Below are 25941 nucleotides of genomic sequence, written 5' to 3' on the forward strand. Positions count from 1 at the left end.
GGTCTGAAAAATGTAGAATTTTCCACCACTTTCTCTATCGGTAATAATAGTAACCAAAGCAAGGTGAAGCTACCAAAGAGTGACACAGGCAGCAACCAAACTTTTTTTTTTTTTTTTTTCAAATAAATTACTATAATTTTGTACAGTGCATGTGCAAAAACGGGTATGTGATGTCATGTGCATCTTCTCACACGTGTGCAGTATTAGTACGGTATCTGTTCACTGCCTTATCCTCCATTCTTCCTCCTCCTTCCTTCTTACCGCTTACATGAACTTAGGACTACATGTCCCATCATTCACTGCACCAGCGCTCATGTGTACTCCTTCATTAATGAGTGGATCTGCACTCAGTGTTCTTAGTTCCTCTGCAAAGTCCCACAGATACCTGTTGTTCCTTCCAATGAAGTCCACATAATGCAACTTTCTGTGATGGTGTGGAAACGATTCTGCACGGCTACTGAATTGTCATGGTCGCGTACTCTGCACCTGCTTGCAAGGCAGCGGGAAAAAAAAAATGTTACAAAGGAAATTTTCACTGCTGATTCACAAGCCTGTATACAAGCCTTGTTCAGCTTTTTACCCCAAAGGAGCCCTTGGGGAACCCCTATTGAATGAATTTGAGGGTCAGTAGAAAGAATTCCCTGCTTACAGTGGTAATCAGAATGCCTCTCTTCTAGACAGCTTAAAAGATCTGCCAAGCGTTGTCCCAGAATTTTACAAGTACCTTAACCAGTTACGGACTGCCCACCACAGTTGTTCTGAGGCAGGTTGGCTCCCCTCAGCGAATCGCTGTCATTGTACGTTGGGAGCGTACACGGCGACTTGTGCACGCTCATTCGCGAGTGAGGGAGCCAACTAGCGGGTCCGCTGAACTCGATGTCCACCGGCCACTTAGCGATCGCTCCAGAGACAGGCAGAACGGGAATCTGTCCGTGTAAACGGACAGATCCCCGTTCTGTCAAGGGAGTAGATTGAGATCGTCAGTTCCTAGTGATTAGGAACAGTGATCTTTCTCCTCCTCCAGTCAGCCCAGCCGGCGTAGCCCCACCTAATTCAAAGTAGGCATGTAGTGGGCGGGCTACATTTAAATTAACCGTGACCCCATTTAAATGAGGGCCGTTCGTATCACGTTGCAAATACTCCCTACGTAACGACGTCGTGAACGTAACCTACGCCCAGCCCCGTTCACGTACGCTTACGCAAACGACGTAATATACGACGGCTGTTCTGTCGTCCATACCTTGCATGGGCTGAGCCATCTTTTTGGTGGTTTATCTTTACGCCGGCGTATGTCTTAGGTAAACGGCGTATCTTATTGCGACGGGCGTACGTACGTTCGTGAATCGGCGTATCTTGCTCATTTACATATTTGACGTGTAAATCCATGTACACGACCCTAGCGGCCAGTGTAAATATGCACATAACATACGACGGCGTAGGAGACTTACGTCGGTCGTATCTTGGCCAAATTTAAGCGTATCTGGTTTCCAGAATACGCTTAAATATACGACGGCGCGCATTCGGACTTACGACGGCGTATCTACTGATACGCTGCCGTAAGTCTTTCTGAATCCGGCTATATAACTTTTGCGCAAACAAATCAATATACGCTTATTGTGATTTTTTTTTTTATATTTTACCAAAAATATGTAGCAGAATACATGTTGGCCTAAACTGAGGAAGACTTTTTTTTTTTTTTTTTTTTTTTTTTTATTTATTATAGCAAAAAGTAAAAAATATATTCTTTTATTTTTTTTCAAAATTTTTGCTTTTTTTGTTTATAGTGTAAAAAATAAAAACCGCAGAGGTGATCAAATACCACAAAAAGAAAGCTCTATTTTTGGGGAAAAAAAACATCAATTTTGTTTGTGTACAACATCGCATGTCCGCGCAATTGTCAGTTAAACCCCTTCAACATTGAAGGCGCTTTAGCGCTAAAAAAAGCACCTGAAACGTGCCTCTCAAACATCCCCAGTGTGAAAGCCTGAGTGCTTTCACACTGGGGTGGTGCGATTGCAGGACCAAAAAGAAGTCCTGCAGTCCTGCAATACACCATTTCTTAACTGCCACTGCCATTGAAGTCGATGGGCAGCGCTGTCGAATCGCCTGCAAAGCGCTTTGGCAAGGAGCCTTTTAATGGGTAGTTTTAACCCTTTCCTCGGCCATTAGAGGGGTTAAAACGCCCCGCTAGTGGCCAAAAAAAACAGCTATAACATCAGTACAGCACAGCGGTCACGCTAGCAGTGTGAAAGGGCTCTTAAAGCGACGCAGTGCCATATCGCAAAAAATGGCCTGGACATTATAGGGGCTAATCCTTCGGGTTCTTAAAGTGGAGGTTCACCCGGACATAGCATTTTTTAACCTTAGATTCCTGCTCATTTTGTCTAGGGGAATCGGCTATTTTTTTTTAAATCAAAGCTGTACTTACCGTTTTAGAGATGCATCTTCTCCACCGCTTCTGGGTATGGGCTGCGGGACTGGGCGTTCCTATTTTGATTGACAGTCTTCCGACAGGCTTCCGACGGTTGCATCCATCGCGTTGCGATTTTCCGAAAGTAGCCAAACGTCGGTGCGCAGGCGCAGTAAAGAGCCGCACCGACGTTCGGCTTCTTTCGGCTACTCGTGACGCGATGGATGCGACCGTCCGAAGCCTGTTGGAAGACTGTGAATCAAAATAGGAACGCCCAGTCCCGAAGACCCATACCCGGAAGCAGCGGAGAAGATCGCTCTCTAAAACGGTAAGTACAGCTTCGATTTTAAAACAACTAGCCGATTCCCCTTCACAAAATGAGCATCAATCTAAGGGTAACATTTTTTTTATGGGTGAACTCCCGCTTTAAGTGGTTAAGATGAGCGGTCAATCAGCCTTCAGCTCAAGGATCCCCTATTAACCCCTGGAGGAACCCTGATTGTATGTCATCAGTCAGCGCCTGGCCACATCCTGTCCTACCTACTGCTTTCTGGATTGACGGCACTGCCTCTGTTCTGAAACGTTCCTACTGGGAGCTGCAGTGTCTGGGAGGGGGAGCATGTGAGACACAAATAAAGGAGGCTTTAGCTCACTCAGTGAACGGTAAAGGAACTGTTTAGTTTGAGGCTTGTTCATCAAATAGGAACTGAACTTGGAATTGGTTTGGACTGTCATACAGGAGCAGTTCGCTTTACTTAAAATCATTAGAAGCACTTTGTTCAGTATAGAGATCATAATATATACAGTATGCCGCATGCACTGAAACATGAATCGTATATTACTTAGTAGTGCGTGTCATAATGATAACTAGATATACCATATGGAATCCCACAAAGTAGTTGTCTTATCCCAAGTGTTCTCCTCCTCTGCATTTTTATGATCTGTGAAAAAAGCAGATATCTAATAGGCTTGGCAGGAACAATAAAGGAGGAGGTGATAAGTTGTGGTGGGAGGAAGATCTGTTCTCTTAAAAAGGTCAACAGCTGTCCTTAAATTACACATTAAATGCAATAACCTGTCACGACTTAAAGCTGTACTCTAGGTATGATCTTTGTTGCATAGATACTGTATATTGGTCCGGCTTTGCACAATGTAAGTGTTAATATCTCATATGTGACGGGCTGCTGGAGAAGCTCATAAACCAGGGATCCTCAAACTACGGCCCTCCAGCTGTTGTAGAACTACACATCCCATGAGGCATTGTAACACACTGACATTCACAGACATGACTAGGCATGATGGGAATTGTAGTTCCTGAACAACTGGAGGGCCGTAGTTTGGAGACCCCTGTCATAAATCATTGTAGTATAAAAAAATATATATATATATGTCGCTAACTAGGGAAATCATCCCTCCAGCATCTCGGGGGGCGGCTGCGGCGTCGCACTACAGGCGTAAATACGCCTAGGTGTGAACGGGGGCTGAATGGAGCCTCAAGGAGCAACCTGCACCAGTAACTGTAGATGGTAGGTTGTAAAACACTTAATCAGCATAGAAGTCCATATAACAGTCTATATAAGCTGGAAGTCTGATTCGCCAAATTTGTACAATGAGCTGCACGTGTGCCGCTTACTGTACGAGAGCGGATAGGCAGGTAAGTAACTAATGTAAGAGACAATAAAATTCCTTCATGTTCACCCATCTTTTATTCTGGCCTGAAGTTCCACTTTAAAAACTTTAATGGTAAAGATGCTAGTGATGCAACGAAATTTTGGCTGCTGAAAACTATTGGGCGAAAATCGGGTTTTCAGTGTTGTGCAGAAAGAGACAAAAAAAAGTGTTCATGGCTGCCGAAAAAGCCCATGATTTTGCAGTGTTTTTACGGCATTTTTGCTGTAATTTGATCTTGCTTCTGGTGTGTTTTTCATAGGTTATGTGACTCAAGAACACAAGTGCATTTTTGATGCGTTCTTGCTGCGTTTTCAATGGGGAGGTGCGATTTTGGTGCGGTTTGCCAAATATGCACCAACAATGCAGCAAGCAGGATTTTTTACACCCCTTCAAAAGGTGCCGATAATGGCCGACATAAACTCATATTCATTTAAATTCATGATATGAATTAAAAAGTTGAATATGATACAATTATCTATAAAAAGATATATATATATAATTAGGGCCAGATTCAGGTACAAATGCGGCGGCGTAACGTATGTAATTTACGTTACACCACCGCAAGTTTTCAGCGCAAGTGCTTGATTCACAAAGCACTTGCCTGTAAACTTGCGGCGGCGTATCGTAAAGCCGTCCGGCGCAAGCCCGCCTAATTCAAATGGGGCGTGTATCATTTAAATCAGGCGCGTTCCCGCGCCGAACGGACTGCGCATGCTCCGTTTTGAAATTTCCCGCCGTGCTTTGCGTGAAATGACGTCGCACCGACGTAATTTTTTGAACGGCAACGTGCGTTACGTCCTTTCCTATTCCCGGACATCTTACGCAAAAAAAATAAAAAATAAATTTGAGGCGGGAACGACGGCCATACTTTAACATGGGCTGTCTAATTTTACACCACCTAAATAGCAATCGCAACTTTACGATGGGAAAAGCCGCCTAGCGACGACGTACGAGAATGCGACGAACGCGCGTACCTTCGTGGATCGCGGTAAACAGCTAATTAGCATACCCGAAGCCGTACGCCTGTCGGATCTTAGCCAAATGCCGTCGTATCTTTGTTTGAGAATTCAAAATAAAGATACGACGCGGCAAATTTGAAAGTACGCCGGAGTATCAGCAGATACTCCGGCGTACTTTTTCTGTGAATCTGGCCCTCAATTTTTTTTTTTAAACGTCCGGTTTCGGCACAGAAAATTTTCATTTTGGTGCACCACTAAAAAATGCAATTAGCCACTCACAAGCTGTAGTATGCAAAGCACATTAATGATGTGTATGAGCCCATTATGTCAGGACCCACGAACCTGGGAAGGCTGTAGATCATGGGTCTCAAACTGGTGGCCCTCCAGCTGTTTGGAAACTACAAGTCCCATCATGCCTCTGCTTGTGGGAGTCATGCTTGTAACTGTCAACCTTGCAATGCCTCATGGGACTTGTAGTTTCGCAACAGCTGAAGGGCCGCCAGTTTGAGACCCCTGCTGTAGATGGAACCTCCCACTTGTGACCTCAGAGAAGCAGCTGGACAGCTGGACCAGGCAATCTGCAGGAACCACCTTGGAGCGCATGGGTGGATGTGACATCACACCTGGGAAGGACTTGCCACTAGAGGGCGTGGTAATGTGTTTCGGAGCATTCTAGCTCCTTTTATCAAACCTTCCTGGGTTCGAGGGCCATGACATCGACTCATACCCATCATTAATGTGCTTTGCATAACACAGCATGTGAGTGGCTAATTGCATTTTTATCATTAAAGGGGTTGTAAAGGTAAAAAGAAATTCCCTAAATAGCTTCCTTTACCTTACTGCAGTCCTCCTTCACTTACCTCATCCTTCCATTTTGCTTTTAAGTGTCCTTATTTCTTCTGAGAAATCCTCACTTCCTGTTCTTCTGTCTGTAACTACACACATTAATGCAAGGCTTTCTCCCTGGTGTGGAGAAAGCCTCTTGAGGGGGAGGGGGCGAGCAGGAGTGTCAGGACTCCCACTAACACACAGCTCCTTTATCTGCAAAGTAGAGAGTGTCCTGACACTCCTGCTCGCCCCCTCAAGAGGCTTTCTCCACACCAGGGAGAAAGCCTTACATTACTGTGTGTAGTTACAGACAGAAGAACAGGAAATGAGGATTTCTCAGAAGAAATAAGGACATTTAAAAGCAAAATTGAAGGATGAGGTAAGTGAAGGAGGACTGCACTAAGGTAGAGGAAGCTCTTTAGGGAATTTTTTTTTTTTACCTTTACAACCCCTTGTTTTTAACAATGCTGCACTGTTTATTTTTATTTTTTACTTAATCATTGTAGTAGTCAGTGCTAAATACTATTTTCCAGGTTCTTTGTGAGCGGCTTCACCTTTGCACACTGACCACTCAGTCGGTACTACCGCCATACATAGAAATACTATAAATACTCTGATTTAGATGTGATGAAAATCATGTCACCGTCCCTCCTTTTCCATCGTGTCCAAAAAGTTTATCTTGAGCCTCTACTGAAAAGAAATGTGGAGGCTGAACCCCTTCTGAAAATACTAGTTGCCTGGTTGTTCCTGGCTCCAGTACTTTGAGCTAGTGACTTGAAACAAGCTTTCAGATTAGGGAAGAACTTCTAGTTTACCTATTTGTTATGAGACTTAGAAAGTGCTGAGGTCACACTATTATTATTATTTAACATATCTCTATAGCACTTTTCTCCCTGTGGGGTGGTTTATCTGCTATTTAGGTGAGTAAGTCATCTTGGGCGCACTACCGTGTTTCCCCGAAAATAAGCCCAGGTCTTCTATTAATTTTTGCAACAAAAGACACAGTAGGGCTTATTTTCGGGGTAGGTCTTACCATGAAATGTGCTGTCTTCTTTCCCCCTCTCCCTCCCTGCCTGTCTGGAATCTCTAGTGTGAACCAAGTTAAAATACTTGTAAAATCCTATAATCCAATGTGTGTTTCTGTAATATAAATGTGTTATAGCACCGCTCGGGGGCTTTCGTGACCTGCTTTAAAATAACAGTAGGCCTTCTTTTCAGGGTAGGTCTTATTCTCAGGGAAGCACAGTAAGTAGAGTATCATACTAGGGCCATATTTATATAGGGGCCATGTAAAGTGGTAGTAAACCACAATTGGTTAAAAAAAATCCCTGCATGGCATACTAGCACATTATGAGAAATTTTCTTTAGAACAAAGCCTTTGAGCACTGCGCTGTCACTGCTGAGAGGGCTGATATCTTCCCCCGATCTTTCTTCCGGGTTCCCGGCCTCCGGCTACATGAGTGGCCAGGGCGCTATGACGTCACTCCCACGTATACATGTGGGAGCCGCCGTTTACGGCACGGGCTCTGAGGCCGCGTACACGCGATCGGTCAAAACCAATGAAAACGGACTGAAGGACCGTTTTCATCGGTCAAAACTGATCCCGTGTGGGCCCCATCGGTCAGTTATCCTTCGGTCAAAAAAATGAGAACTTGCTTTAAAATTGAACCGATGGACGCCTAACCTAACCATCGGTTAAAAATCCACGCATGCTCAGAATCAAGTTGACGCATGTTTGGAAGCATCGAACTTCATTTTTTTCAGCACGTCGTTGTGTTTTACGTCACCGCGTTCTGACACGATCGGTTATTTAACCGATGGTGTGTAGGCACATCAGACCATCAGTCAGCTTCATTGGTTAACCGATGACAATGGTCCTTCGGACCGTTCTCATCGGATGGACTGATCGTGTGTACAAGGCCTCAAGGTCTGGTAGTGTGCAAGTTTAGGAGATCTTCACAGTACCTACAGTTAAAGGGGTTGTAAAGGTACAATTTTTTTCCTTAATAGCTTCCTTTACCTTAGTGCAGTCCTCCTTCACTTACCTCATCCTTCCATTTTGCTTTTACATGTCCTTATTTCTTCAGAGAAATCCTCACTTCCTGTTCTTCTGTCTGTAACTCCACACAGTAATGGGAGGCTTGCTCCCTGTTGTGGAGTGTCGTGCTTGCCCCTCCCTTGGACTACAGGAGAGTCAGGACGCTCTCTATCTTGCAGATAGAGAAAGGAGCTGTGTGTTAGTGGGCGTCCTGACTCTCCCGTAGTCCAAGGGAGGGGGCTAGCACGACACTCCACACCAGGGAGAAAGCCTCCCATTACTGTGTGTAGTTACAGACAGAAGAACAGGAAGTGAGGATTTCTCAGAAGAAATAAGGACATTTAAAAGCAAAATCGAAGCATGAGGTAAGTGATGGAGGACTGCACTAAGGTAAAGGAAGCTATTTAGGGGAAACAAATTGTACCTTTTCAACCCCTTTAAGCCTTATAATAGGCCTACTTGTAGGTACAAGTGGTGTAACAGAGTTATCTACAACTTTAACCTTCCAACATACTTTTGGAGAGTGAGAAGAATACTAAGCACCTTGAGGTAACCCACGCAAACACAGCATGAACCTACAAAATTCATGCAGATAGTGTCCTGACCTGGATTCAAAGCAAAGAACCTAGTGCTGCAGAACAGAAGGGCTAACCCCTAGGCCAATGTGCTGCCCTAACATGACAGCCAGGGAAATCTTTTCAGAAGAGATCAGCATTACCAGTGTCCATACTTCTCAACTACAATTATCCTTCAAAATAAAAATCAAAGATTGAATCCATAAGGATCCAGCGATGTCTGCTGTCCTGCACCTTTCTTTTTCTCATCGCCCCAGCAATGAAAGCCAATGTAGGGTTAAATTGGGGAAGCCACAGCTTATCTCTGTTAGCTTTTTATTGTGCATGTTGTAAACTGTCACAGCAAGCAGTTGTCAGAATGCAAATTCCAATAACTGAAAAGTCCTGTTTTATTTCTAATCCCACTCATATATAGAGCCTTCTGTACAAATAACATGGAGGTGAATCGGGAACTCTTTTTCCCTTGTCACAGTGTATTAACTCTGCTGCCACCTGGCTTGACCTATGGAATGGACTGTGATATCAGAAAATCTTACCTTGCAGGGACTTTAATTGCATCTGTCAGGACTTGTGTTCGAATGTAAGGGAGAGCAAGTCGGCTGTTTATTATTTATAATATTCCGAGCCGCACTTATATTTGACAGCCGACTTCTCTCAATGCCATGTGAACATTGTTGACATTCAGCACTTCAACACCTCTGCGCTCAGGGGAATAGTACTTAAAATTACACGCCAGTTGCCACCTGGCTCCCAAGTCATATGAAACAGCTGAGCTAGAACGGTATAGGGTTCTCAGCACTATGCACAGACTATTTCTAAGTCGTTTAGGAGAGTATTGGAGTACAGCAAAGCACGTATTCAGCTCCGCCATGTTAAAGCGGAACTTAACCCTCCTGTTCCTTTACAGCCAAGGAAGCTGCCATCTTATTCTCTGTTTGATCTGCAGTTTGCCATGGTGCTGCACATGTGATCAGTTATGACACATCAGTTGGGAGTACAAGCAACTGTGACTATTATCATTCACTGCATGCCTTGCATGTAAGGCCTCGTACACACGGACGGACTGTCCGCTGAAAACGGTCCGCCAGACCGTTTTCAGCGGACATGTCCGCTCGGAGATCTCTGTCTGATGGTTGTACACACCATCAGACAGAAATCCGTGTGGACACGATACGTGGTGACGTGGCCGCGCCGTCGCGGCGACGATGACGCGGCGACGTGCGCGGCCCTGGAAGGTCAATGCTTCCACGCATGCGTCGAATCACTTCGACGCATGCGAGGGCTTTCGGCCGAGCGGACATGTACGGTGAGTCTGTACAGACGACCGAACATGTCCGACGGACAGGCTTCCAGCGGACATGTTTCTTAGCATGCTAAGAAACATTTGTCCGCTGGAAACCTGTCCGATCCGCCGGAAAATTGTCCGGTCGGACGTAGACGACCGAACATGTCCGCTGAAACTGGTCTGCGGACCAGTTTCAGCAGACATGTTCTGTCGTGTGTACGGGGCCTAACTATTTTGGTAAACAGTTAAAGTGGAAAAAAACCCCATCAATTTAAGTGCCGGTGTTCTGCCAAGCTGGTTCCTCCTATCGATATGGTTCCCTCCGGAGTGCGCAGGCGCAATCCGAACCGATGGAAACCTCCGAGCGGGAACAGCTGTTCGCCATCTACAGACGCGCTCGCTCCCGATGCCTGATTATACACTGTATAGTACACACCGCTCAACACAGCAAGGGGTGGATGTGATATTGACCATTGCTTTTCTGATTGGTTATCCACAACGCTCTTTACAGCAAGGGTCGAATGTGATATTGAGCAGTCCTTTTTTGGATGATGGTTTTCTGAATAAATTGACGTTTCACATTCACCGCTTGCTGTATATAGCGGCGTAGATAACCAATCATAAAAGCACTGCTCAATATCACATCCGCCCCTTGCTGTGTAGAGCGGTGTGTATAAGCAGGCATCAGGCATCGGGAGCAAGCTCGTCTAAACTGACAATCAGCTGTTGAGGCTCGGAGATTTCCGTGGCCTCCTACTGCGCATGCCCCGCTCCTGGCCATGCCTGCGCAGTCGAGGCAGGAACCTATCTGATGGAGGAACCAGCTCGACAAGACACCGGTTCACACAGGGGCAACACGACTTACAGCGCTACTTTGCCAGGCAACTTCATCGCGACTTAAGCGCGACTTGGAGCAACTTACAACGCAACTTAAAGTTGTTTCCAGGACAGGTGACTTTGGCTGTGGCCAATCACAGAATAATCAGCTCTGTGGGAGAGAGGGGTTTGCCAGAGTAAACTATTTTCTCTTCCTGTAAAGTTGCTTCAGTTAAAGAGGAAGTAAACCGGAAAAAAATATGTCCTTAAAAAAAAAACCTGCAAGAGAAAGGCATAATGAGCTAGTATGCACCATAGACATCGGTGCAGTGTTTCCAGCAAATATCTCCTTAACCGTGTAGGTTAAGGAGATATTTCTTGCACCTACAGGTAAGCCCTAATCTAGGCTTACCTGTAGGTGCAAGTTGTGAGCTTGGGTTTACAACCACTTTAAGACAGAGATCCGACTTGGAGGGAACTTCCATTGAAATCTATGGGTACAAGTCACCTAGCAGTCGCCTTGAAGTAGTACAGGAACCTTTTCTGAAGTCGGAGCGACTTCAGTGGTGTTCATTAAGACGGGTCTTATTGAATGGACGGAAGAAATGTCCCTAAATTTGTGGTGTCATTGAAAGGAAAAAAAATGTCTCTGCATTGGTTGTGTCACCAAAAAAGAAAAAAGGGCCAGACGTCTGTGGTGTCAATGAAAAGAAAAAATATCCCTGCGTCAGCGGCATTGCTGGAAAAAACACCACTACAAAGCTCCACCCCCAGTACAAAGCTCTTCACTCGACCCCTCCCGCTTCCTCACGACAAAGCTCACTATTCCCTTATGTACAGAGCCCCCCCTTTGGATCTGATGACAGTCGGACAGTCCACGCCCCATGGAGAACAGCTGTCTGTGTCTGTGTCTGCTCTGCATAGAGGAGCAGACATGGACCTGCCATCAGCCTGCTTAGCGGGGAGTAGCAGAGAGATCCCCCGCTGCGCAGATGGATCCGCTTGACAGTTTCCGCTCAGTCTGTAAGGGACTGACTGGAGAAATCTGAGGAAACGTAAGAAATTTTAGCAGCACAATTCTAATGGTTCCTTGCTATACCGATATAGTCAATTTATTTACTGAAATATATTCCTATGGATTCCCAATATTTGCATGCTTTGATTCCATGTGTATTTACAGCTAGCCTAGGTAAATGGAATATGAACATTTTAGGATCAGCATTTCTGTTGGAAGAGGATTAACATTTGTGTGCTCTGAGCTCTTTGTCCTTGTAAGTCATGTGTCCTAAATGTCATGTGTTCAGAGTATGGCCAATCAGCTGACATAGTTCTCACCAGGATTTCTCAGCATTTTCTACATCATGGATTTCTGAAATGTCAAGGCAGACCCCTTCTGCTATTACTTCTTCCTCGCCTGTTGGTTCCCTTTACAAAGCAGGGTAATAAGCCTGATCCAAAGATCTAATGGCATTAATAGACCTCCATTCTACGTGAATGTTGACATTGACTAAATATGGACATGTGTTCATATAAGGACACTGATGTCACCAGCACCCCATCATTTTGTTTATGTAGGCTGGTGAATTACCGGACTGTTTGACTACAGGTGAGTTTAGAGGATGCCCAAGCTCTTCTCTAATGGCCATTAAGGATGAGCTCCAGCGCGTTCGCATGGTACACGTGCAGAGCCCGCCAGGAAGTCTGCACGGCGCTGCACTAATCACAGTCAGGGAGACATTGTCCCGATGCTCGGCTGCAGAGATCGGGAAATGTCTCCTTGGCTGTGATTAGCGCAGCGCCGTGCAGACTTCCTGGCGGGCTCTGCATGTGTACCATGCAAATACGCTCATCCTTAATGGCCATACATGCTATATCAATTCTGTGTGAATTATCTTAGGTGGAGTGGCTGCCTGATACGATAGCTGGCAGTGGAGGTTCCTCCGGCCTGGTTCACACTAGTGCGTTTTGAGATGCAATTTGGCATGTCAAAACGGCGGTATTTGCCGCAAATTGCCGCCAATGGCACCGTCCTAATTGTTGCGACGCCGTAGATGTCTACATCTACGGCGCTGCACTGATTTCAAAAAGTAGTTTCTGTACTACTTTTTGCGATTTCTGCCCGCGATTTACATTGACATCTGTGCAGAAACCTGCACAGATGTCTCTAAAATCGCGGCTAAAATCAGGACTGCCAGCGGGAGTGAAATTGTGCGAATTCAGCTGAACTCGCACGTCTTCACTCCCGCAGCCAAGTGTGAACCTGGGCTCCATCCACATTTTTGGCATGAATGGTGAAATCAATCAATTTTTTTTTTTCATTCAGCCATGTATAGCTTTAGTGCACTTATTGAGGCATTGTGTATGCATTTAGGAGATATTTGTAAAGCTTTCTCTGGAGCTTAACAGGTTTTTCTTCTTTTTTTTTCTTTGGAAGGAAATAATTAAAGCAAAAGCTTCCTGAATGCCTTATGAATGTGTAAGGAATGTTAAAAGTGCAGTGCCATTGACTTCAGCTAAAGCATTAGGCAAGATTTACATGATGCCAGTGCCTGCATAAGTTGCTGGCAAGACCAAACATCAAAGCAAAGCAACACAAACCTATTGATTTTCTGTGTGTACTAGACTTCATTTTAATGCTACAGAAAAGGCATTGGCTTTGTGAAACACTTACCGTACTTGATCCTGGAGCCATTCAAGTATTCACATATTAATAACAAGCAGTAACTGATCTGTAAAACCTGTCATCACTGACCTCTATAGCTGCATACGCTGTGGAGTGATTCATCTCCAATTTACAGCAGCACAGAAGTTGTCAAAAATCATTCTCTCAGCCTACCCAGCTCACTCAGCTTCTCCCTTCCAGCTGTGACTCAATAGCCTTCCAGCCTTTTGTAGTTTAATCCCAGAACACCAGGCAAGAGCATCCAAGGTGAGTTTAGCTTTTGAGAAAAGGACTTGACAAAATTAAAGTAGTTGTAAACCTTCATGTTTTGATGCATTAAAGGGGTTGTAAAGGTTTGTTTTTTCTTTTCTAAATAGGTTTGTTCCTTTAAGCTAGTGCATTGTTGGTTCACTTACCTTTTCCTTCGATTCCCCTTCTAAAAAAATGTTTCTCTTTGTTTTCTTTGTCTGAATTTCTCACTTCCTGTTCCTCCTTAGCTGTTTTGGCTGACTAACCACCGCTCGGGTGATGGTGGCAAGTTTACTGAGGAGAAACAGGAAGTGAAAAATCCAGACAAAAAAAAGGAACCTATTTAGAAAATAAAAAACAAACCTTTACAGCCCCTTTAAGGGGAAAAAACACCTTGTGCTTTCCGGCCCCCCCCCCGTGCCCCCGTTTTTCTTGCCTGAGCCACGAACTTCCGTGGGCTCGTTCCCGCATCACTTTCCAAACGGCTCGTCGGCTGTTCATTGGTTAGATTGATAGCAGCACAGCCATTGGCTCCCACTGCTGTTAATCAAATCAATGGCGCGTCGGGGGCGGGGCCGAGTCATACAGTTGGCGGCTTTGGCCGCCTAGTGTATCACACGGGAGCGCGCCCGCAAGGTAACCCCCTCGGGAGAATGATTCCCAAAAGGGGGTTGGCTCTTGCGGGGAGGAGCTGCGAGAGCCTCCGTGGGAGAAGACGATCGGGGCCACTCTGTGCAAAACGAACTGCACAGTGGAGGTAAGTATGACATGTTGTGTTTTTTTTTTAAACTGAACCTATACAATCCCTTTAAATGACTTTTAATGCTTCTTCGCTTCTTCTCTAAATATCATACTTGCATCCCCAGGGGCCTGTATTGCCTAACTTTTAAATACTGCAGCCACAATCTTCAGCATTCAACATTTCCAGGAGTGTCAGATGCACGTGTCCACCTCCACATGCTTTGGTTTCATCCTTCACGCTCTATCTCACTTACAGGACCAAGCAGTAATTTAGGGATTGAAGGGTGAAACCACAGTGCGTAGCAGGGAAGCGCTGACAGACTTATTAGGCCTCAGTCACATGGATGTACTTAAGCACACATCCATGTGAGGGCCGTGTTTTTCGATGAATGCGGATGCACAGGTGTTTGTATATCGCACACAGGCAGTCTTATTCATGTCAAATGGGATGCACGTTGTGCTGTGTGAAAATGCATATGAATAGAGTGGTGTGAATGGGGCAGATAGTAGTTGTTTCTAGGCCTTGTTTACACTAGCAATTGGGGAGCGACCCAAATGTGGATCAGTCTTCAGAGAGCAATGCTACAGTAGATTAGCCATTAGCGTGTCCTCCTGTTGAGCCTGCATTGAAAGATGTAGATTAACGCAGCTCAGTGCAGCAGTTGTAAACAAGCTTTAGGCACTACTGTCTCATGAGATTTGGAGTAAGGTGTGGTGATGTCACTGTACAGCTCACTGTTCTTTTGAGGGCTTGCTGGAGAGGAAGCTGTATCTGAGGATCGGCAGTGCAAGGATCTCCCTGTTTTTGCTTCATTTATTCGGTAGATCTGTGCTCCCTCCAGCTGTCCTGTTTTCAGAATATTTCCCTACCAGTCAACAAAAACAGCTCTGACATGGGGAAGCAAAGTCCCCTAGCCAGATGACCACCTCCAAAAAAAAGTCAGTAATGGAAAAAAGATCACCCACAAGTAGATCACAAGCAATACTGGTAATTAATATTTTGCATTCTACTTAAGACCCTGTTCACACCCGAGCGTTTTTCAGCTTGTAAAATGCGAATCTCTGAAGCTCCAAAATGCCCAACAAGCCAAATCCCATTCATTTCAATGGCCCCAGCAAACTTCCTGAAGCTCAAAAAAGTACATAAGCTTCCTTTTAGCTGATTACAGGCATTTTTGCCCCCCCTAGACCTCAATAGAAAGGCCTAACTTGAGCAGAAAAACGCTCAAATAGCAGCTCTCCTCCCCTAAGACCCCTTTCACACTGGGGCGTTTTTTAGGGGCCTTTTGGGCGCTAAAAAAAATAGCGCCTGAAAAATGCCTACAGCCCCAGTGTGAAAGCCCGAGTGCTTTCACACTGGGGCGATGCGCTTGCAGAACGTTTGGAAAAGTCCTCCAAGCAACATATTTCAGGTGGTGCGGAAGCGGTGTACACACCCTCCACCGCCCCTGCCATTGCAATCAATGGGCACCGCTTGGCGGGCACTTTTTTACCCTTTATTTGCCGCTATTACAAAGGTAAACCGCCGCTAAAATAAGCTGCACTTTACCGCTAACGCCCCTCCCCCCGGCGCCAGTGTGAAATTAGCCTAATTTTCTTCCCCTCTCCTCCCCCTAGTGCTTTCTATTGGCTAAACAAAAATGCCTGAAGCTGTAAAACGCTTGTAATGCACTTCTAAAAAGATTTAAAAAAGCCTGAAAAACGCCAGTAAGTGGATATGCTCAGGTGTGAAGCCTAACTGTTTTTGAAAATGGCCTTCCATTGATCCTTTTTTCTTTTTTTTTTAAAGGTGACAGCAATTTAGTAAAACACTTATTGTACTGGGGTGGCAACACTCTACTCTACTGTATCTATGAAGAAGCAGAGTTGTCACCCTAGGACGGAGCTAAAAAGATCTTCCCCTCATCTTTTCCATATTAAAGAGAGGGTGGGGGTGGTTCTATAGTCTTCCAGTGATAACTGGAAACAGTTAAACTGGTTACAATCAACATAGACAAAGAGCACAGGGAGTAATCACTTGGCAAGATTTCTGGCAGAGTCGTACATAGATTGAAATTCGGCCAGTTCAGCAGGAGCTGTCTGAATTTCGATCCATGTATGGGCAGGCTGGTTGTACAGATGTTGATCTACTGATAGAAAAACGATAGGAAGACACACACAGATTCTCTTAAAGTGATTTTAAAGTCCCGTTTAAAAAAAATTAAATAAAATAACAAACATGTTATACTGGCCTGCCGCGTGCAGTTGGTTTTGCAGAGCAGCTCTGATCCTCCTCTTCTCAAGTCTCTCTTCAGTGTTCCTGGCTCCTCCCTCCTGCTGAGTGCCCCCGCAGCAAGCAGCTTGCTATAGGGGCATCCGAGCCGAGTCACAGCTCTGTGTATCCATTCAGACATGGAGCCCTGACCCGGCCCCCTCCCCTCTCTCCCCTGATTGACTAACTGACTTTGATTGACAGCCGCGGAAGCCAGTGGCGCCGCTGCTGTCTCAGCCAATCAGGAGGAGAGTCCTGGACGGCTAAGACACCTGTGGACATCGCTGGAGAGAGATGGGGCTCAGGTAATTAATTATGGTGCTGGTGAGGCTGTTGCACACAGAAGGTTTTTTTTATCTAAATGCATAGAATGCGTTAAGATAAGATAAAAAAACTTCTGCCTTTACAACACCGTTAAAGCGGAGGTCCACACAAAACCTGAACCTCCGCTTTTCGAAACCCCCCCCCCCCCCCTCCTTCGGTGTCACATTTGGCACCTTTCAAGGGGGAGGGGGGTGCAGATACCTGTATAATACAGATATTTACACCCACTTCTGGGAATAGACTGCCGCAGGAGTCACGCCCCTTCGCCCCCCCCCCCCCCCGCTGTCTTCTGGGAAACACACTGGTCCCAGGAGACAGCAGGGACCAGTGAGGGCGCACCGTGTGGCTCGCCCATGCGCAGTAGGGAACCGGGCAGTGAAGCCGCAACGCTTCACTTCCTGATTCCCTCACCGAGTATGGCGCTGGGGGCAGCTGAGAGACGAGCGATTGCTCGGCCTCGGCTGCCGACATCGCTGGTGCGCTGGACAGGTAAGTGTCCATTTATCAAGTCAGCAGCTGCAGTATTTGTAGCTGCTGTTTTAAAATGATTACTGCTAATGGCTATGGCCGCCAGCAGTAGTCGCATGCAAAAAATCAGATAGGCTGGTTATACTGAAGTCTATCACTGGATTAACAGCTTCGGTACTTGGGTACAGCCAGTCTGCCCATACTGTATGTTTAATGTTCCTGTTGAACTGTAAAAAGACACAGTAAGCATAGAAGATATTTGTAAAAACGTTATTTTGTTGCTTTGCAATCTTCATGGACTATAACAAATCAATGTGGCAAAGTTAGTATTGTCATTACACCAGGATGGAAGAATATTCTCATACTATAAGTCTTTGTTTAGTTTGCTTTCCCCGTTTTTATAGCACGCTGTCTCCTGTCGTCTGTGTAGGGAGCACCGAGTACGCTCATACGAATTTCCGAATAGCAAATTAGCAAGTGATGAAACTAATAGGCTCTGGATACGGAGCTGCAGGCTGGGTATTCCAATTTTAGATTTCATTCTCAATGGAATTACAGGAGGATTGCAATTATTACAGTGACACAATTTACAAGACGCTTTTGTGTTCTCTTAACCCTTATTTTCTATCATAATGTCGTAAGACTCTTTTTATTAAGGAGTTTTAGAAAGTGCGTTGATGCAACACAAACTGCCCTCATATTGGTTTGGCCACCCTAAAGCCTCGTACACACGATCGGATTTTCCAACGGAAAAAGTGTGATGGCAGGATGTTTTTGGATAATCTGACCGTTTGTATGCTCCATCGGACAATTGTTGTCGGAATTTCCGACAATAAATGTGGGATAACATGCTTTAAAATTTTCCGACAACAAATGTGTCTTGTTGGATTATCCGAACAGAAGTCCGTCGAAAAAAGAAATCCGAAATACAAACACACATGCTCAGAAACAATGCTAACCATAAGACAACATTAACAGATGTTGCCCAAAGGGTGGCGATAAAGAGCTGAAAAACCACATAGTTTCTGTTTGTTGGGCAACAATTCTTCGCCGTTTGTATGCAATCCAAGTTCACGTCCAACGCACTTTGGACAAAAGTCCTACGCTTTGTCCGATGGGAATCCGATCGTGTGTATGAGGCTTAACAGTATTATTGAATTGCTATTAGATCATTTGCATTGTCTGCTATATCTTAACACTAAACTTCAGGCAGATTTGGAAGACACAACTTAAAGTGATTGTAAAGTCTCCTTTTCTTTTAGATCAAAATAACAAACATGTTATACTTGCCTGCTCTGTGTAGTGGTTTTGCACAGAGCAGCCCGGATCCTCCTCTTCTCGGGTCCCTCTTCGCTGTTCCTGGCCCCTCTCTCTTGTTGAATGCCCCCACAGTAGGCAGCCTGCTATGGGGGCACTTACAAGCACCAATCCCCTGTATAGCCTTTCAATAAAGCAGCTGACAGCCACGAGAGGGAAAGGGGAAGAAGCGGCTGTCAGAAAAGCTATACAGAGGGATCGGTGCTTGTAACTCCCCCCACTGCTGCACTCATCACCTGTGAGGCTGCCCGGCCCCCCAGCTACACTGAGGATGCCTGGCCCAATACAACAGGTATCGGATTAGGCATCGGAGCGTTTCCATGAGTGCCAATACTTGTGCAAATGCTTGGTATTGATGCTATGGTTGTCCCGATACTCGCCAATACTGCTGATACCGATTACCGATACTTTTTTTTTCTTTTTTGACAGTGGCACTAATATGTAGTACTGACGACGCGTGGACTGTCTGTTTTTTTTTTTTTTTTTTACAATTTTACTTTTTACATTTTTTTTTAATTATTCTTTACAATTTTTTTTTTTTTTTACACAATGCTTTCTTTGGGGTGGGGCCATGTCAGTGTGTGTTTTTATTTAACTTTTTATTATTTTTACAATTTAACCTTTTAAAAATATTTATAAAAATTATTTTTTTCTTGTTTTTATCAGCCCTGTTGGGGGGGCTTTGGTGAGATATCGAGGGTCTTAACAGACCCCTGATATATCTCCTCTTTGAGACAGAGAAATGGACTAAGGGGGCGGAATATTGCATGTAGATTAATGGAGGCTTCACCTCCCTTGTATTCTAAGACACAGGCTGAAGGGGCAAGACACAGTCTGTGACTGGCAGAAATACACCCATACCAAGTTACAGTATTACAAAAAAATAAGGATTTTATTTCAAATATATGTTTGTATGACAATTTAAAACCGCTTATTATTGGATTGCAGTTTACAGAAGTGAGGGTACCCGAATTAGTTTCGTATGACAATTTTAAAACTGTTTGATGGATTGCAGTTTACAGAAGATATCTGAATGAGTTTCCTGCATGTACTGTGCTCTTCCACCTGCAGACCTGAGCTGTTCTGTTATATAAGTGTTCCCTTGTTGCTGTTGGTTTTATCACTGCTCCTATTTTAGTTTTAGTTTTTTTAAGTCCAGGGGTCTTCCGATTTCTTGCTTCTTTAAGAATGGTAAATAACATGGAAAATTATTGAAGTGAAGCCATGCACATTAAAAATATTGTTCGGATAATAACCATCATTAACATTTACTCCATAATTTGCAGAGAGCAGTATGATCAATCTAGAGTCCATTAGTGACTGAAAAGGCAGATAAAAAAAGGCACAAAATGGTTTTAATACAAGTCACACTTTTCTAAAACATTAATACATTTTTTACTCTATTAGAATCTTTTCCAACCACCGGTGAAATATTATACTTATGTTATAATGTACAGGAACGATTCCTCTGTGCTTGTGATAGGCTAATTAGTGACCACTAATGCCATGTACAGACGATCGGAAATTCCGTCAACAAACCTGTGGATTTTTTATTGTTTGTTGATTCTGATCATGCGCGGTCCTTTCTTTTCTGATTTTTCTTGTACGAAAACGGCACACATAAAATATACCCGAGTATAAGCCGAGGACCTAATTTTACCACAAATAAAACTGCGAAAACGTATTGACTCGAGTATAAGCCGAGGGTGAGAATGCAGCAGCTACTGTAAGCGGAAAAGAGGGTCAACAATGCCCATTTGCATGCCTCACTGTGCCCATTGCAGTCTCACGGTGCCATACCTCACTGCGCCCATTGCAGTCTCACTGTGCCATACCTCACTGTGCCCATTGCAGTGAGTCTCACTGTGCCATACCTCACTGTGCTCATTGCAGTCTCACTGTGCCATACCTCACTGCGCCCATTGCAGTCTCACTGTGCCATACCTCACTGTGCCCATTGCAGTGAGTCTCACTGTGCCATACTTCACTGTGCTCATTGCAGTCTCACTGTGCCATACCTCTATGTGCCCATTACAGTGAGTCTCACTCTGCCATACCTCACTGTGCCCATTTCAGTCTCACTGTGCCATACCTCTCTGTGCCCATTGCAGTCTCACTGTGCCATACCTCTCTGTGCCCAAGTACCTGCAATCTTGACAGGCATCCATTTTTTAAAAGTCTCGGCTTGCTCTTAGGCCTTGTACACACGGTCGTTCCAAACCGATGAGAATGGTCCGACGGACCGTTTTCATCGGTTCACCGCTGAAGTGGCCTGATGGTCTGATGTGTGTACACACCATCGTTCCAAAAACCGATCGGGTCAGAATGCGGTGACGTCAAACACACGACGTGCTGAAAAAAACAAAGTTCAATGCTTTCAAGCATGCGTCGACTTGATTCTGAGCATGCGCAGGTTTTGAACCGATGCTTTCTGTACTAACCATCGGTTTGGACCAATCGGGCAGCGGTCCATCGGTTCGGTTTTGAAGCATGTTTTAAAATTTTGGACCGAAGGAAAACAGACCAATGGGCTATACACACGGACGTTTTGGACCGATGAAACTGAACCTCGGTCCATTCTCATCGGTTTTGTCCGACTGTGTGTACGCGGCCTCAGTGTTCTGTTCGGTGATAGGCATTTGACACTGTGAGGTCCACTCATCCTCGGAGTCAGTTTCCCAGCAGACACTGTGTTCAGTGTTCCGCCAATCAGACATTCTTTCATCTTCGAACAAGAGGACGTCCATGATTGGTGGAACACTGAACACAGCGTCTGCTGGGAAACTGACTGAAGATGAGGGGACCTCCGTGATAGGCGGAACACAAATGTCAAATGCCTATCACGGAATGGAACACCAGGAGGAAGCCGCAACTTTTAAAAAAATGGACGCCTGGCAAGAATTCAGGTACCGACTCGAGTATAAGCCAAGGGGGGTATTTTTCAATGGAATAGGCTGTGGAAAGTTGTGTACACACTATATGAAAATTGTATGGAAGTTCCTCAGACGAAAATGTTCACCCGATTTTCTTAGTGTCTGAGCCTTTACTGTCCTGTGGACACACCAGGAATGAAGAAAAAATGCTCTCCAAAATTAGGAAAAATCCCAATGGAAAATGTATTTTCAAATTCAGTTCCAGGTTTGGGATTTCCCTTTACGTTCTGTTCCAGGAACAATGGTCATTAAGGCAGATGGGTGCGGGAATCTCCATAGAAAAGACAAATACAACAATAAAAACAACAATAAAAACCTGAAAGGAGTCATCCAAAGCCTACCAATTACAATATGTATATACATGTCCTTGTACTTTGAGTGGATAAAACAAGCTAGGGCAATAATACACATTATATCTAAGCTCCTGACCTTTAAAGGCTATTAAAGCATCACCTGTGGACTGGAGTCATTTCACGACACGTGCAATTTTAAGACTTGACATGTTTGTTATCATTTAGCTCGATGTCATCCCATCTTTTATATTGCCCAACCAACACCCCCCCACACACAAAAAAAAACATATTGTATGAAGTCAAAAAAAAAAAAAGTCTCCATTTTATTCTATAGGGTCTCTGCTTAAAAAAAATACAATTGTAACAACATATAACTAATTTGAAAAAATCCCTGGGGGGGGGGGGGAGTGGTAAAAAAATAAATAAAAGTTTTGGTTTTAGATATACTTTGATGTTTTTGTCATTTTAACGACACATTAACATGTAACATTTAAATTGTGTTTTGGAGATGGATGTGTAGTTTACAATTGTTGTTCGGGTTCCCAAAAGTGACCTAGATGAATGGCTTGCATACATTTTGTAATGATATGTGAGTGAATCAGCTGTCTACTTTATGACTGGTGCTTTCTGATAACAGCGGAATAATACGCAGCTCTGACCAAGAAATGTGAGGTGTCACGACTCCTTTGTCGTCATTGAGCCGCTAATGTACGTCACAGTATGATTTACAGTATTTAAAGCTGTCAGACTTTTGATGGGACAGTTAAATCATTTGGATTTTATCTGATAACTGAGGCATTTGACCAAACAGTAGTTAAGTGCAATTCAGTTTTTGACAGTTTTAATGACAATATTTTTTGTTACTAGTAATTGGTGTCTAAGAAACCTAGTAGTGTTGGACTGTAGGTTTTGAAGGCCCTATACCATTTGTGTAGGTTTTTAAAGAAGTACAACCAAAGCTTGTTTGGCTCTACTACTTTTATGGATCACAGAAGTTCAGTTTGACTTGCACTCACAAAGTCGGTCCAGGCTCGGTGTCATCACAACTATGGAGTTGGGATCTGCCCGTGTCCCTGGACCGACCCCCGGCTTAGGCTCTCAGCAAGCTGCTGAGAGCCTAAACCGGCCACTTCCACCCCCTCCACAGCCCAGCGATCCAGTCATCGGAGAGGGGGAATAACAAAAAGTTATGAGAACCAAGTGTTCGGGGGTCACAAAGTCGGTCCAGGCTCGGTGTCATCACAACCATGTAGCATGAGCCCGGCTTAGGCTCTCAGCGAGCCGATTTCATTGCATAGTTGCATTGGACAGCTTGGACTAAGTATACATATTCCATACCTGTGAAATCACTGTGGTAGTCACCGCTGCCACAGAGATTGCCACTTTCTGGTACTGTGCCAAGTGGCTGCCCTGCTGCATGGTAACCATGGTTTGACAGTGGCAGGTCAATCTCCACCTTGTTCGATCAGAGAATGCTTTGCATGGGCTAGTACAGAGGTATTGAATAAGGAGACCAAACAACAATTTGATACAACATTTTTATTTAACTTTGGTAAAATTGGCCACGGTGTCATCCATAAAATGTGGGGGCGGGGTTACAAAAATTTTCTCAATAAATAAATTAAATTACAAAAGGCCAAATTGGCTAAACTTAAAACTTTAAAATCAAATTAATTTCTGTCCATCCAGCAAAAGCTGGACGACTACTCCCCCCATACAGACGACCCCATGACTTATTATGACAAACTGACAGGTAAGGGTGGGCGGGCGGGCGATGCTGCTTGTCAGGAGATGTGACTGAGCAAATCGCCTCAGCCTCTCCCTTATATAGGCTCGTCCAGTGCGGGTTTTACCTCACGCGAACGGACCTATCAGAGAAGGGGGCTGCCGCAGCTGACCAATCAGAGGCTGTTACTACCCCAGAGCGCGGCAGCCCACTTCTCCCTCTGCTCTATCCCATGCAGGCTCAGCATACTGCCGTAGCCTCACATGGGCTAGTACAGAGGTATTGAATAAGGAGACCAAACAACAATTTGATACAACATTTTTATTTAACTTTGGTAAAATTGGCCACGGTGTCATCCATAAAATGTGGGGGCGGGGTTACAAAAATGTTCTCAATAAATAAATTAAATTACAAAAGGCCAAATTGGCTAAACTTAAAACTTTAAAATCAAATTAATTTCTGTCCATCCAGCAAAAGCTGGACGACTACTCCCCACCGGCCGGGGCCAACCGCGAAGCTGTTGGCCGAGGCCCCCCCACCACCGTGGCTGATTCGATCATGGACTGGATACCCATATTAAAAATGTCCAGGCCAATGCCTGACAGATGAATTTGGTCAACCCGAAACAACCCAGGCAAAAAACCCTCTAACTCGGAATGACGAAAGGAAGAGCCACCAATTGAAGGCATAAAACTATGAATCGTCCTATTTAGCCGTCTGCGGATTCTATCCACGTAGAAAAGGGTGCCGTGCGGCGACCATAACAGCCTGGGAACCATCTCAGAATATACTAACACTGAACCTGGGAACATTTGAGTTATGGAATAGAGATCCCTTTTCATTTCACATAACAAGTCCCATGTGTTGAATTTACCCAAGTCATTAGCCCCCACGTGGATAACTATCACTTGGGGTTGAGGCCAGACAGAAGACAAATAAGCTAGGTGGTCTTTTAAATTGCGCCACCGCATACCTCTAACACCTGACCATAAAATTAAAAATAAATCAGGATCAAGCCCCAGGTTAGCAGAGTATGATCTGGATCCGGAGTGCTTGTAAGCCCAGAACACGTAGGAGTGACCTATGACCCAAGCGATATTCCTGGATAAATCTGAAAGAGAATCATAAAGTTAGAAGACTGGGACGAACATATAACTTATATCTATTGCTGCCCCACCTGCCCACTTTTTTAACCTTACTCTCTGAAAAACCTATAGAATCAGCTGTGGTGGCAGCGCCAATTCGGAAAGAATGGGAAGAAAATTGGTACCCAGATAAATTCAAGCGCTTCAAACAGGAGGCCAAAACAGCTGAGAACTGGTACCTAGTTAGAGAGGACAAGTCTTCATGAATAAAAAAGGAATCGTTACTCAATGGTCTGACCAAAAGATAATTACGAACATGAAACACGGGACAGATAGCCTCATTAGGAGAACTGGATAAAGAAAACCACTGGCCAACCTGAGAGGACTTTGATCTGGACAAAAACAGACGGACAGAACCGACGTCAAACTGAACATGAGAAAAACGGAGAAATGAAAAAGCGTTTCTATTTGCTGCAGTAAACTCACCTAACCGAAGGGCTCCAAAGAATGCTATAGAGAAAGCAGCCTTAAAAAGCAAAGATTCGAAATTGGATGAGCAGACATCTTGAAGGATCTGAAGAAGATCGATCAAAATGGGGATAGATATGGGACGCCTATTATCTAAAGAGGGCCTAGACTTTTTGAGGCCCTTCAAAACCTGGGTGACCTGAAAGAAAGAGGTAAGAGCAGGAAGGCCTGCAAACTTAAGGAAAAAAGAAACTCCAGCCAATATTTTACCTATGGAAGCCGGGGACAGATTAGACTGAATGAGAAAGGACAAAAAAGACAAAGCCACGTAAGAAGACACATCTAGTGGATCCAAACCCAATGGTTGACAGAGCACCATTTGTGCCATGAAAGCCTATAATCCCTCCAGGTGTTTTCCGCTACTGAAGCCTTGAGATTCCGGAATATTATTCCCAAATTAAGCCCCAGAGGAAGTCTGGGCAAGGGGTGCCATGTTGATCCGCTGATGGCGCCAACTCTCGGAATCTCTTGAACTGTGAACGAGATAAAGAATCTGCTATGTTATTTTCTTTACCTGCAATATGCTCAGCTCTCAACCATATATTACAGTTCATACAATGAAGTACAAGGAAACGCAATAACCTCAGAACGGGATCAGACTTAGAGGACAGAGTATTGATGGCAAAAAAGACACCTTTATTATCCGTATGAACTAAGATTCTACGATTCCTAAAGATGTCTTCCCACACAACCACCGACACAATCACTGGAAAGAGCTCCAACAGAACTAGATTTTGAAGTATCTCCTTCTGGAGCCAATCAGGGTGCCAGGACTGGGCGCA

At 44.6% G+C, this 25941-nt stretch overlaps 1 protein-coding gene and 1 long non-coding RNA gene across 3 annotated transcripts in view; one reads left to right on the plus strand and one right to left on the minus strand.

Annotated features, from left to right (window-relative positions):
- PRKX (protein kinase X-linked) overlaps positions 1 to 25941 on the plus strand; it is a 244170-nt gene that overhangs the window by 60826 nt on the left and 157403 nt on the right. The gene's annotated exons all lie outside the window — the stretch shown is intronic.
- Positions 118 to 9129, minus strand: LOC120927467. Of its 2 annotated transcripts, none has more exons than XR_005747090.1 (3): positions 9018 to 9129; positions 3288 to 3351; positions 118 to 486 (listed from the first exon to the last, which is right to left on the minus strand). It is a non-coding gene; the product is annotated as an uncharacterized LOC120927467 (long non-coding RNA). The 2 variants fall into 2 exon arrangements; XR_005747089.1 differs by having other exon boundaries at positions 118 to 489.

The sequence above is a fragment of the Rana temporaria genome, chromosome 2 (genome assembly GCF_905171775.1).
Source record: "Rana temporaria chromosome 2, aRanTem1.1, whole genome shotgun sequence".
NCBI lineage: Eukaryota > Metazoa > Chordata > Amphibia > Anura > Ranidae > Rana > Rana temporaria.